Consider the following 14,894-nt stretch of genomic DNA (forward strand, 5'->3'; position numbering starts at 1 on the left):
TTCTATAACGTTTAGCCTTTCCTCTCATCTTCCTTCTTCTATTTACTTCCTTGTTTCCTGGTGACAAAGGCTAATCTTGTATAGTGGCCCAACCTTAATTGTATTTGGTTATAGCGGTGATGTGTAGCTGGCGACTTCAAGTGTTCTACCTTGTAGCGTCACCTTGTTGGGCTTGGGGGTGGGATGGGGGTCACCATCGCCACTGAACTTCAAATGCTTCACATGCAAAATTCTTCCGCTCTCTGGATTATCAATCCCTGAAAAGGAACCGCATCGATGAAAGCTCTAAGCTAACCCGAACTGATTGTGACACTTTCCCCACTTTTTGATCATACACTCTCCTACAGACAATGAGTCTGTCGCAGCATTGTCTATCTTCTTGATAGCCAGAACTTTTGAAATAGGCAAAAATTTTGATGCAAAGAAGCTGTCATCTGGGGATCTTGTTGAAGTGACCCAGAAAGACAACTCAAACACTCTCCGGAAACAAAAGCAGTTTGCGCACTTGAACGTGTCCATCACCCCCCTCCCCCACGGCAGTCTTAGAGGTGTCACTGACTTCAGAAGGCGATCTAATGCGAGGAACTGAAACTGACCTCCTCGAAGGCTTTCAAGAGCAAGGTGTAGTCGCCATCCGTCGGATCACAATCAGACGGAAGGGTGAAGAAGTGGTGACGCCTCACATAGTATTAAAATACGTTTCATCGGTTCGTCCTGCCTGAAGCTGTGAAAGCTGCGTTCTTTCACTGTAAAGACCGTCCTTATATATCTAACCCCAGAAGGTGCTTCATATGCCATAAATACGGACATGGTTCAAACACCTGTCACGGAAAACTAACGTGTAGCGGAATGTGATCATGAGCACATAACCAGGAGCTGCATTTCCACACAAACAGAATGTCCTGATTGTCACGGGTTGCATACGGCACACTTGTGCACTTGTGAAGCGTTCAAGAAAGTGAAGGCTGTAATTCAGATAAATGTTACAGAAAAAATCACATTTACTGAAGCCCGGAAGAAGGTATCTCTTTTTTTCAGAAGATCATATGCTGATGTAGCGTACCGGGGGACCAGGCGGTGTCTAGTGATGGTGGGTACGCAATACAGCTTTGCTGATGCGTGCACATCTCTGCCCCCCACCAAACAGCCACCGGCTGCCCCAACCTTTCAAGTCCCCGAGGTCAGCCTCCATCAGACCCCAGGGATGACGCAGACAACTGAGACGACATTTGTCCCTCCTGAAAAACCTCCGTTAGCCTTCGTGTGTCCACCGAAGGCAATGGAAGTGACACCAAGATTCTGAGTGTCTAAGATGCTCACAGGAATCCCCCCTAAGTGAGTCGGGGCCCTACAGAACGCCTCAAAGGGAAGAAACGCCCTGCAGTGCAGCCGCCTAATAAGGGCTGCAAACTGTGAATAAGTCGCCCTCTTTTCCTCATTAGTGAAAATAGCTGCTGAGAGTATCATTCACTTGAATAGACGAGGCCTACTGAAGAATTTAGACGACATTTATGAAATACTTGCACAACACAAACCAAACATACTTTGCTTGCAGGAAACGCACCTAAACCCAACACACACAAACTTTCTAAAAACTTTTTTAAATAGTCACGCTCATCAATTGAAGACCTAGGCATTGATGAATGTGAAGCCTGGTCTCACACTGCATATTATACAGGTCGCAGAGCAATCCATCCCACATACAGACGTGCCAACCCCACAGTTCTTAAAGTACTACAGGAGATGACAAAAAAAAACTAAAACCAAGTACAAAATACTAAAATAGCGCTTTATTTTCTAAGAACTGGCTTAGATGAATGGAATACAAAAGAAACATTTCACAAAACAGGCACAAAAAGTTCTCAAGTCTCGGAGGTGGAGGGGTGGGCTAGCATAGAGGTCGTGGCAGCCTTGGCCTTCCTCAGAAAGTCCTTGTCAAAGACCTGTTCGTGGCACTTTCCCAAGTGTGACTGGGCACATCTTGCGACAAGCAACTGCTCCAGTCTTTTTCGACATGGAGGCACGGAACTGGGTGTGCGCCTTTTTCACTTTGCTGAAGACTCTTTCACACTCCGCATTACTATGCGGGAGTGTTAGGACCCCCAACATAAATTTTGAAAGTCTGGCATACTTAAAGCTGCCATCCACTTCTCGTAAACCGGACACCGCCCGCCATTGCTCATCAATCTGCTGCTCCTTAGGTACTTCAGCGGGTAATTCTTCCAACTGAAGACGCGTGAACTCTGCCTGAATGTTGTCCAGAGCAGAATTCACATCTTGCCCCTCTTGAAGTGGTAGCAGCACTGGGAAGCGGTTGATTAAGTACTTGACATCAGAAAACCTGGCGTGTTCAATGGACGCAAGCCTTGCCACTTCTGCACTCTTCAACAGCTCACACTTCAGTGGAAATTTCAGGATCATGTACTCCGTTGCTGCAACGAAGAACCTCCTTATATGTGTAAAAAACTCTTCCCTTGCTTCTTTTTTTAGGCCTTCCAAGGTCTGTGTGGTCCGACTACCAATTACAATATCTTCATTATCTCTTTGGCTGACGGAAAATTTGTAGTCAACGTCAGCCAACACATCAGCTTTTTTGATCACTGAAGGTTTTACAAAACGCAACATGATCTCTCTTAGCAAGTTACTAAGCACTTCACGCAGCAAGTGCACTTGAGGGGCTCCAGACTGCAGGAACACGTTCACCTTTTCAAACTCTGGGATTACAGACAGCAAGAAGTCACAGTATGCTCTATTTGCATCTGATGAAAGAAACATGAATAGCCTTTCTTCTCTGTTTAAGACCTTTCCTGGACGGTTTTGGGTTCGCTTGGGAGCTGTATCCGACACGGGGACATTTGTGTCCAGTCTTGGTCTTTTGCTCTGATGACTGCTCTCCGCTTCCTTTGCATGCTTCTGAAGGTCAGTGCGAAAGTTACATGGTTACATGGCTTGCTGGGAAACTTGGAAACCTGCCCGGAGGGCCTTACTTCACTATGGAAGAAACTAAGCAGTGGCTGCCACTGGTCCACAAGCCGTTTCAGGCTCCTTCCAGGAGAGAGCCACCTGGTGCTGACATGCTTTAAAATTTTCTTGGCCTCTACATCGTGGAGAGACTGAAAAGCTTTCAGCTTGTCCTTCCTTTTTGAGCTTTTCTCGAGGTAGTAGAAAATGTCAACTAGCACCTCATCCACATTCAGTGGAAGGCATGCTGAGCCTTTCTGTGCCGCCAGATTGATCAAATGGCAACAGGAGCCCATGATGGCAATGTTCTCATGGCTTTCTTTCAGCACAGCAGCCACTCCGTTTTTTAATCCAATCATGACTGGCGCGTTATCACACGCCATGCCGATGCAGTTCTGGAGCGGTATCTTTTTGCTCGTTAGCGTGTCCACAACAAACGCACCGATGTTTCGTCCCGTGGAGTTACCTTCGAGGGCAGGCATCACGAGCAAGGCAGTGCGAACAGTACTATCACAGAACGTCACCACGATTGGATACAGTTTTGCATCGTTGCCGGCGTCATTGCTCCCGTCTGTGGCGACTGAGAACGGAGCGTGCTGCAAGTGACTTATCACTTCGTCGATAGCTTTATTGGCCATTTCCTTCACAATCGCCGTAGTCTTCGTACGGGCGCAGGCGTAGTTCTTAGCTTCCTTCGAGTCCGGAAACATTTTTCGAAAGAGGTCTCCAGCGTGATCAGCAGCCGTGAACGGCACGTTGTGTTCAATCAGGAACGCAGTAAAAAGGCACTCCGCTCGAGTTGTAGTATCGAGATCCGCTTTGCTGAAGTACCCTCCAAGTTTCCCGTTAGAGTCCACAAGTTTCGCCGAGTCTGTGTTTCTTCGTATTCACATGTAGCAGAATATCCCGGCGACCAGCGTGCGAAATGTTCACATCACAGCAGCACAAACTACAAAATGCGTACCGCTCACCTTTACGCGACCTCTTAATAAATGGAAAGTCAGTCGAATAGCTGGGAATAAAAACTTGAAAGTATTTCTTCTCAGACATCTCGTGAGCTGCTAGGGCTGAACCATACGCTACCGCTCCGCAAAAACATGTGCAAGGCACCTCCCGCAGCGCATGGTAACAAAGAAAGTCGAGCACATTTCCGCTATCCGCGAAGTCAATGCCTTTTGGCTTTGGCTTTGACTCTGGATATAAGCCAATACAGTGTTGCCTGCATAGCCCCGCAAAAAAAGAGGCCAGATTCAGCTGGTGCAGTTGAGTGTCTGAAGCAGCGCGTTCAGTTTGCGAACTTTTCGACCCGAAACATGAAAAATCGTAAAAATATAGTTGTCATTACGATACTCGTAAAAATGTGCTGAAAATCGGGCACTTTACGATAAAATCGTAAAACTTGGCAGGTATGCACATACATCTTATAACACATGAAACAAACGACGACCTTGGTGGAATGCAGAGTGCAGAAATGCTCGCGACAATTAAAATGAAGCTTGGTCGAAATTCTGCAGGTATCCTACAGCTGACAACTTAATGAATTACAAGGTGTGCAAAAGCAAATGGTAGGCGTATCCGATCAGAATCTTAAGTGACAGAGCTGGCAGTCCCTCCTCTCATCGGTTAACTCTTAGACTGATACACATAAGGTGTGCAACAGAGTTAGAGCACTTTAGAGGCACAGCACTCATTCCGTGCCCCTTTTCAGTACTGCTGGTGATACACGGAAACACCAGGCAGATGCCATAGGCCAACATTTTGAGTATATCTTCAGCTCAGCACATTATACCGACTTCTTTAAGCGATACAAGCTTGCCGAGGAACATAAACCTATCCATGATAGAAGGCCATCTGTAGGAGGGTACAATACCCCTTTCACTATAGATGAATTAAGGGCAGTGCTGGCAACATGCGGCGCCTCAGCAGCAGACCAGGACAGGATTACATACGGCATGCTGGAACTTTGCACAAAGAAATGCTTGACGCTATTTTCTTCCTTTTCGACAGCGTACGGTCCTCTGGGAACCTACCCAAGACCTGGAAAGATGCAGTTATTATACCTATTACAGGGTATGATACCCTGTAATGCCCACTGTATCATATTTGATACATTGAATATGATACCTCAATAATGCTACTAAAAGATACTATAGGTGTCATGATAAGCAGCTATTGACGATTTGACATGTTAGAAAAAAAGTACAGTGACTTACATATTATATGATAGTAATTATTTTCAATTAGTACTAATTAAGTTATGCCTCAAAATATTTTATTCAGATATTTTTTAAGTGAACTCTACAGTGAGAGTAAAAACAGTCATCATTTTCTCGCAATTTTTCTGAAAGCATGACTGTTCCTGCATATTACCAGGTTAAACAAGGAAACGAATTCACACTTGCTGCTAGTTACAGGTCTGTCGCACTGACTAGCTGCTTGTGTGAGGTTTGCTAAGGCACGTTGCCGGGCTAGTTGGTTGAGATTCATCATTTTCACTGGTATAGTGCACCACGACAAGGACACACACAAAGGAGAGATGCACACGCACAGAGCGCTACATACACATGCAATAGCGCTGTGTGTGTGTGCATCTCTCCTTTGTGTCTGTCCTTGTCGTGGCGCGCTACACCAGTGAAAATGATCGTGCGAGGTGTTTGAAAAAATATAAACTGCCACCTTATGTATTATCTTTAATAAAATGGCCTCTGCGATCGTCGTCAAGCTGGATTCAGATCCGACCGGTCGACAAATCAACAACTGGTAGCATTCAAATTTTATGTCAGGCATGCCTTCATTCATAAACAACACTGCCTTTCTGTTTTTTTTTTTTTTACTTAGAGGAGGCTTACGACACGACATGGCATTATGGCATTCTTCGTGGCCTGCAATTTTTTGGAGTGTCGGGAAATATGCTGAATACTATTGGAAGTTACCTCTCTGAACGTACATTTGTAGTTCGTGTTGGAAATGCCTTATCCAAGCAGTTTATGCAGAGAAATGGTGTCTCCTAAGGTGGTGTTCTTAGTTGCACACTCTTCATTGTAAAGAGTAAACTCCATAAGTACTGTACTTCTTAAAACAATCTCCTACTCTGTATATGTGGATGACATTCAGATCAGCTTCAAATCGTGCAACCTAGCCATCTGTGAACGTCAAATTCAGTTGGCAGTATAAACTCTCAAGCATGGCAAATGAAAACAGTTTTAAAGGGGCCCTCTAACACTTTAAAACATTGGTGCTGACTGCATAACTCGTAGTGGCACTTGCCTGAACTATTGCGAGCGGAAATGAAAACTGAAGGCGCGGATGTGATTGGATAAAAGTTACGTTAAATGTTATCGCGGCATTGCATCAAAATAGGGATTACTATTGCATTTATTTTTTGTTTAGCATGGTTTTTCACTCGAAACGGAAGAGAATAAAGCTCTCCAACTTCTTCAGCTTGAAAAATGCGAAGCCGGTCAAAGAATGCGTTGAACGCCACGGTGCTGGAGGAAAGCGCCGGGGACGCTCCAGGCACTGTTGTTTGAAGAAACTAAAAGAAAAAAATGTAAGAGCGTTTATATATAGACGTCGTTGCAAAAAGAAAAATTAGTAAAGCTACAAAACATTATAGAAGTGTTTGCGAGCTGCCTCGTTTCGCACGCGTTGTTCCCTCTTCAAGTACCACATTATTTGTTACCATTGCAACAGCGTCCTCAATATGACGGACATAAGGGGCAATATGGCATGCAAGCTTCCTGTACGGTAGGGCTTTCAGTTCATATTGCCACAAGGCAGTAGTGGGATTGGGACATAAAGCGGTAGAGGGTCTCTGCCTGGAAGAGAACACTACGAAGTGGATAGAGACTGGCCCCAGCCCGCCAGTGTGCCAGCCATTGTTGTCGCGTGTGAACATCGCAAATATCCGCAAATATACGTTTTTTTGTAAGATTATCATTAGGCAGCCTTCCGACGTCACAGGGCGAGGGAGACACGGTCAGGTGAGCCCACAAAAATCGAGTTGAGGGTAAGCATTCATTTCATTGTATTTTGATATTTGTACACTGAATAACTTCACATTGCATGCCCCTATCACTGCTGTTCCTGCAGCACTTATCTCTTAAGCCTCCAGTGTACGCAACCAGCTAGAAAAAGAATAAAATATAAAAAATAAGGTCGTGAAAAGTGTTGGAAGGCCCCTTTAAGTTTAACTGTGACAAGACTGTTTGCCTTCTCTTTTCAAAGCTACATGGCATAAGGCCACCCCCAACATTTCAATGAATGGACAAACCATAGCTACTAAAGAAGCTCACAAACTTCTAGGTGTTGTCGTTGATGAAAAGTTCAACTTAGTTGCACGTATCAAACAGCTTTGACTTGAATGCTTGAAAGCCTTAAACATGCTCAAGATTCTCTCGCATCAGTCATGGGGTAGCGACCGTGCGTGTCTAGTAAAACTTCTCAGCAGTGTAATGTTATCACATATCTGTTTTCGCTCGGTGGCTTACGAATCAGCATCAAGATCTGCATTATCCCGGCTGCGGCGGCTGCATTTCCGATGGAGGCGGAAATGTTGTAGGCCCGTGTGCTCAGATTTGGGTGCACGTTAAAGAACCGCAGGTGGTCTAAATTTCCGGAGTCCTCCACTACGGCGTCTCTCATAATCATATATGGTGGTTTTGGGACGTTAAACCCCACATATCAATCAATCAATCAAGATCTGCATTAAAGAAGCTTGACCCAGTGCACCACCTTGGGCTTCGGCTGGCGAGCGGTGCTTTCCGAACCAGCCCAACAGCCAGCCTGTATGTTGAGATAGACAGGTGGTATTAGAACGACGACATCAGTTCACAAGTGTCATGTATGCCACGAAGGTGCTTTCCCATGCTGACCACCCATCTTGTGAGCTAATGCATGACGCATTAAATGCCCATCTGTTTTTGAGACGATTATCAGTTATGCCATCGTATTTTATCAGAGTGGCCTCACACCTTTAAAATCTGCACGTACCAGTCTCTAATCTTTGACTAAGCTCTTATAAAGGCACTGTGGCGCCTTGGGAAATGCGGGCTATCAATTGTGATTTGTCATTCTTAGAGGTAGGAAAGCATGCCCTCCGGGTCACAATCGATCAACGCTTCATGTACTTGCAGGCGAAATACAAGTGTACTGAGTATTACACTGATGCTTCGAAGTCCTCTGCAGTCGCATATGCAGCACATGGTTTGGCGTTCTCTGAATCTAGAACAATGGACGAACATACCAGCATATTTACTGCAAAACGCTATGGCATACTTATAGCTGTAAGGCACATTTAAAAAAAAAAAGAACGGGCCTCCGTCATATACACTGATTCCCTCAGTGCAGTGACTGCACTGTCCTCTAATACGATACATAATAACCCAGTTACCAATACTCTTGCAAAATGCATCATGTCAGCCCACAAATCCAAGCTTAAAATTACACTAAGCTGGATTCCGGGACACTGCAGCATAGCTGGCAATGAGGCGGCGGACCGGCTTGCGAAGTCAGCTGTACTCCACCAATCAGTAGACATCGTCCCATATGAGGACCTGAGGCCACTGATCTGAACCCGAATGTGTCGGCAATAGCAAGAGGAATGAAACACAGCAAATGCAAACAAACTGCACTCAGTAAAGCCAAGAATAGGATGATGTGTGACTGAAAAATATAACTGGCATCAAGTGGTTGCACTGTGCAGACTCCGGATCAGTCATACACATGCAAGACATTCACATCTTTTAAATGGTTCTCCGGCACAACACTGAAAAATGTGGTGGTGCGCTATTTGTCGTTTGTATTTTAATTATCTATCTGTACTTTGAACCAGAAAGATTGTGTCACTTCCCAAAGCTGTACAAATGCCACACATTGCCTCGCCCACAATTTTTTCTAGGTGACGATCTCATGTTTCTCTCAAAAGTAGTTTTAAAGTTGTTAGCAAGTGTAGGCTTCCTACGTTCCATAACACATTCTCACTAATCTCGGCCTTCTCTCAATCCTGAGGGAACCGCCGAGACTTTTTTCAAATGTCATGCAGCACACACTCCTTGTCCTGACAAGGACTGTTGGAGACACTGCGTGGCTTTATAAAGCCCATAGGTTTTGCCAGTTTTAAACTCGTCACACATATTCATTGCAATTAACTTTAAGCCCTATGCACCGCGCTTTTATTATTGCCACCTTGAGTAGATTTTTATTATTAAGCCGACCGAAAACCCTGTGTTTGGCGCTCTTTAGCCTGAGTTGCCCTTGCGCCACTAAAATCTACCATCATCATCAGATTCAGTTAGCGTAATGCCGTTCCTCTTATTTAAAATCGTGCTGCATGATAATTGGGACACCCTGCATATGCAGCTGATGCAACTCTTTTGTTTACTAACACGGTGCTTGAAACTCCCCATTCAGATAGTAATAACTGCCTCAAAAGTTTTAGCACATAGAGTGATCTTAATTTTTTACATATTAATGTCTTTAGAACAAAAGCAGTTCTTTTCTCACCAAAACAATCTCGACAATCACTTTTGGCCAGTCAGCTATTGAGGTTGTAGAGTGCATAAAAAATTTGCAGATCCCACGTACAGTGGGAATCAATATGCGAAGCAGCAATGAGAAATGTTACTCACACACCCTGTCTACGAAATACAAACAGTGGTTAAGGAATAATGAACGAATATTACTTGTTCTAGAAGAATTAAAAACCGGAACATTCCTGTATACTACGCGTAACAATGAACTATGGCGAGTACCCTCTTCAATAAACAAATACCGTGAGCAAACTGTTCTATATACCCTCCCTCTATTGTTCTTTCAACAAGGAATTCATATTACTAACATCACAAAAAGGGGTCTATGCAATTGGTTAGCAATAAAATGACATCAGATGCTTCATTATCTATTGATGTAACACAGATAACTTTAAATGATATGAGGCACAATTTCATTATTTTGTCATGTTTCAAAGCTGTATCTGTATTTATTTTTTTTCTTGATGTATGTAGCAATTATAACAGTGTTGTTTAACTTGTACATGCCAATTCTTTTACTTCCCCTGATATTGAATATGGTATATGTACAGCGGAAGCCACGTCTTTGTAGAGCGCGCGAGCAGCCACTCTATACTCTGGTTAACGACACCTTGAGGCAGTTTCTGGCTCTCACGTGGTCAACCTGTCTACAGGCTGTACATGAATTATAACAGTGTTGTTTAACTTGTACTTGCCAATTCTTTTACTTCCCCTGATATTGAATATGGTATATGTACAGCCGAAGCCACGTCTTTGTAGAGCGCGCAAGCAGCCACTCTATGCTCTGCGTAACGACACCTTGAGGCAGTTTCTGGCTCTCACGTGGTCAACCTGTCTACAGGCTGTACATGCTTTTGACGCACCACACCAGAGCCCAAAATAGCTTCAAGGTGTCACCCCGCAAAGCATAAACTGACTGCTCGCGCTCTCTACACAGACATGGCCGTGGCTGTACATGTGTGTATTATAGTATCTCTCTTTGCCTTGTGCAGGGGGCCCGAATCTCGAAGTCGGAATTTCCACTTTTTTTTCGGGCCATCCTCCATTTTTTATGGAAAATAAATTGAAATTGAAAAATTGAGCTCTAATCACGTTAGCCCTTGAATTAGGTTTAATGCTGTCGCAACCCTGATGCACCTGGAAGGTCGATACCCTTTTTTTGCATCGTTCTGAAGCATCTGAGCTCATTCATATGCAAGTGTAGGCTTGTCAAGTTTGTTGAAGTGTCCTGTTACTGTACATTTTATCGCCTTTCTTTCACTTTATGCTTGGAATGTGCTGGCGAGTTTGGTGCACCAATGTGGTGAAGAGTGCCATGACGTCTCAATTTATTGTTTTTTTTTAACTAAACACGCTCTGTCGAAGTGGATAGTCCGCTAGGTGAATCCATCAAGAATTGTGCCCACAATGCATACTTACTTAAACGCTGCTGGATCTTTTGAGAAGTTGCTCACAAAGTTTTTGTATGCCTGGACATAAGGCACATCAATTTTTTTCAGCAGCATTTGAGAAAATTGATGCATTGAATTAGCCCAAAAAATGCGGTGAAATAGACGATACATCTATCAGAATGGCCATTTCTCAGGATCCAAGTTTGTCAGGCTTTGTACGGAATGGCGTCTTTCTAAATTTGTTTGGCAGGAAGCGGCGAGTGATCACTTGACTGAGTTAGTGCGGAGATGCTGTTCAATATATTCCTCCTTGTGACTGCAGTTTTCATCATCCAGTTGGCTTGAACTGTAAATTTAGATCTCTTTTAATTTGTCATCATTGTTGCTACTGAATTCTTTCACAAGAAATAAGGGGCCTTTACATCTCCTCTAATTTTCATTCTCTGCCTTTAAAGGGACACTTAACAAAATTTTCACCCCTGAGGTAAATGGCCCAATTGAAAGATTTGGTGCTGTAACATGGTGACACAACCTTCAAGTCAGCCAGAAACTAGCAGAAAATAATGAATTTAATGCATTTTTCACAATAGGTCACGTCTAGTGCTGATTCAGCAAAAATATCATTGATTCTTATGCCTCAGTTTTCTTTAAAAGGTGGAGAAAAAGTGCCTCTTCAAATTCTGATTGTACCGCTGTATTTCAGGGTGCAATAACAAAATTTTCTCATAGGCTGTCACTGCTTGCTTCAGGTTATCTCAGTTAATGCAACAGAGGCATTTTTTTCCTTTTAAAATTAATTGTGCCATTCCTTTTGTTAATGTTTGTGGGTATCTACTGCAAATTAAAAAGCATATAACTGTTATAAAAATTGTTGCCTTACTACTTGAGTATTTAATTTGTATTCAATTCATTGTCATTTATCCTATTTCATTCTTATTTGTTCTGGTTCTGAAATTGGCTGTTCGTACAGACAGACAGACATTTGCTCTAAGCACTGGCATGCCAAGAGCTGTTGGAGACGTGAGCTCGTGTGGTATCGAGAGTTGATGCTAAATAAGTGGTGCCCGCCTTGTCTATTACATTATGGGCTATGTGACAACGGATCAGATTTTTTGCATCAATTGTAAACTATGCAAAGTAGCTTGAACATCAAAGAAGATGGCACCCTGAATCTGCCGGCGGGGGTAGTGGGACCATGGTGGTCCCCTTTACCTGTCAGGCAGGCTGTACCACTTAATCCAGTCGCTTGTGAACGAGGCGACCACTTTTTTAGACAGCTTGCCTCCACTAAGTCTCTTGTAGACATGTAGTAAGAGATTGGGCAAATGTAACAGGTTCATTGCAGTGAGCATGTAGTTATATTAACTTGAGTTGTTACATGCTTTTGTAGCTTAGCTTGCTGCATTTATAAATAACGCCAACTGAAAGGAGTATGAAGTCTTGGTTTGGAAGACCTTTATTAGGCTTGAAGAACCGACAGCCGACAGCTACGATGAACGAACCAAGATGATGATGCTACGCGACATCGATGAGGATGCATGAGCAACGCATGATAATGATGATAATGTACAGATGAAGAGGATGGGTATACTAAATGCTCACAGGAGCAACAAAAGAAAGCCAAGTAGCCTAAGCCCTGTGTTGTGTAGACAACTCTTTATACCGTATTTACTCGCGCAACGAACCCACCTTTTTTCCAGAAAAGTTCACAACGATTTGGGCAGAGGGTTCATTAACCGGAAGAAAAGGGTCACGGGAGTTATAACAGCGAAAATTTAGCACAACAGTTTTTCTTGTTCTGGCCCGCGAAACACGTGACGAATCTTTTTGTAGCCTGAAGCCCTTGTTTTCTCCCATATCGAATGCGCATGGATTAACGCCAGTGTCGCCTAGCCGCCGAACGTGCCCTGCGCAGCAGGTGTCCTCAACTAAGTTCACTACAACAACCCTGACAACAAAAATGCAGCGTCGGATGGCGGCGCACAAACGTTGCGGGCATTTGTGCGCGCCATCCGTTTGTGCAGGCGCTATAAGCAAAAAGGTTTATCCTGCATTCATCAGATGGCGCTTTGCTCTAAAAGGCGCAACTTTTAAATTTCGATTAACTGTGGCCTAGCACAGGCAGGACAAGACCACGTATTATGGGGTTGGCCCAACAACCCTCCACCCGAGGAGCTCCTGCAGCCATCTCCGTCACCGGAAGTCTGGGGGAGGTCCTCAAGGAGCCCGAATTTGCATATACAGGCCAAGCTGGCGGACTGGTCTGCTAGTGTTGCGACATCTTGGGCCCCAACCTAGCCCTCGTCAAACTTGGTTTCCCCCATTTCCCCTCCCCTTTCTGAATAATAAAGTTTGTTCCTCCTTTTTTAAATTTTGATTGACATCATCCGCGTTCTCGCAACTGTATAGCATGATTGTGAAACCATGCTTTGACTTTTATTGTCAGTATTTTGTGATATAACGGCTTGATTTAACGTTGTTTCGATAGTCAACGGCACTGGGTACCACACCGAAATACATTAAAAAAAGATACATTAAAAATCTTTTTTCTTCTTTTTTCAAGGAACGAGTGGGAGGTGGGTTTATTATGGGTGTGGGTTCATTACGCGAGTAAATATGGTATACTGCATGAATAAACGAAACTTGCTTTGTGTGTAATTGTGTTTTTTTGCGGGTAAAATGCACACACGGTGTTGTGACCAGCAGACAGGGTATTGTAATAGGTACAAGAGAGCAGGCAAGTTTTCAGCAATGTGAATGGGCAATATGTCTGCGATAAGTTGCAGTGAAGCATTATTGCAATTTGTAAAATGGCAGAACAGACGCGAAAAAAAAAAAGAACGAAAAAAACATGGCTCTTGAATTAAGTAGTATGCCCAACAGGCCTTGAACGATATTACTTAGGTGTAGTGCTATTCTGTATGCAGATTGCTGCATGATAATGCATGTGTACGCTATTTTACAAAGAAGGGGATAAAGTCAATTTCTTAGTAGGGGCTTTTAGCTTGTACGTATACTTCTTTACGTTAACGTGTTACCAGAAACCGGTTTGCGTTTACCGTCTTACCGGAATGCATGTCTTTTAACGCTTTAGCTCCTAATACGTAAATGCGTATACCTTTACGTTTTTGGAAACCATAAATGGTGATGGTAACTGCACTGCATTTAAACTGGATTTAACTTTCATCGGATTTAATCATCATTGCAGCAAAATCAGGAGACATTTCTTTATTGTGTACAGTATTCTCGTATGTGCAAAAGGGTGAAAATGAAAAATGCAAGGTTACTGCAATGATAGTGCTGGTATTTGTGACACTTCGTGCAACCACAGTCATGAACGCATTGGCTTACACATAATGTTTGTGAGGTGAGAATTATTAAAAAGGTAACTTATAATAATGCTGTTGCACAGTTTTTGCACCAGACTTACAATACAACGATGTTTCTGCAATAACAATTTTGTGATTACCTGGTTTATTATGACCCCGCTAAATGGCGTCGCCTATCCAGCTTGTCCGGGGCTCGCACATTTATGGTGTCTGTTTTAGTCCATTCTAGCTTTGGTAATCAGGTTGAAACAATGCAATTGCTATTGGCACTTGCACTTCGGCTTATTTTAACTCGACGGCTCAAGTCTCCGCAGAGCGGATATTGCAAGTTCTTATGAACAAAGGTGGATTTGCAAGATAGGGTGGGAAACGTAAAGCCTATCCGGGGGGGGGGTAGCTTATGCTACGTAAAGGTTTGCGTTCCGTAAAGACCTGGGCATGCGCAGATTCTATCCTGTAACGCAGTAACAAAAAAGTATACATACAAGCTAAAAGTCCCTATTATTGCACTCACGTTTGAAAGTGTAGCATGCAAAAGGTAGAGCAGGCCATGCTCCTGGTACACAAGTAAGGCTGGGGTGTACGTCATCTGCTCAATGCCATGTGCCCCTGCGTGGAGTGCCCCTTGCGGTATTGGCGCACTTTGGGGACCGTATATCGTGGCCACTTTTTACACCTCCCCA

The 14,894-nt window shown here is 43.7% G+C and overlaps 1 protein-coding gene across 1 annotated transcript in view; it reads left to right on the plus strand.

Annotated features, from left to right (window-relative positions):
• Positions 1 to 14,894, plus strand: part of LOC119177040 (docking protein 5) — a 41,482-nt gene that overhangs the window by 13,053 nt on the left and 13,535 nt on the right. The window lies entirely within an intron of this gene.

The sequence above is a fragment of the Rhipicephalus microplus genome, chromosome X, assembly GCF_043290135.1.
Source record: "Rhipicephalus microplus isolate Deutch F79 chromosome X, USDA_Rmic, whole genome shotgun sequence".
NCBI classification, from domain to species: Eukaryota; Metazoa; Arthropoda; class Arachnida; order Ixodida; family Ixodidae; genus Rhipicephalus; species Rhipicephalus microplus.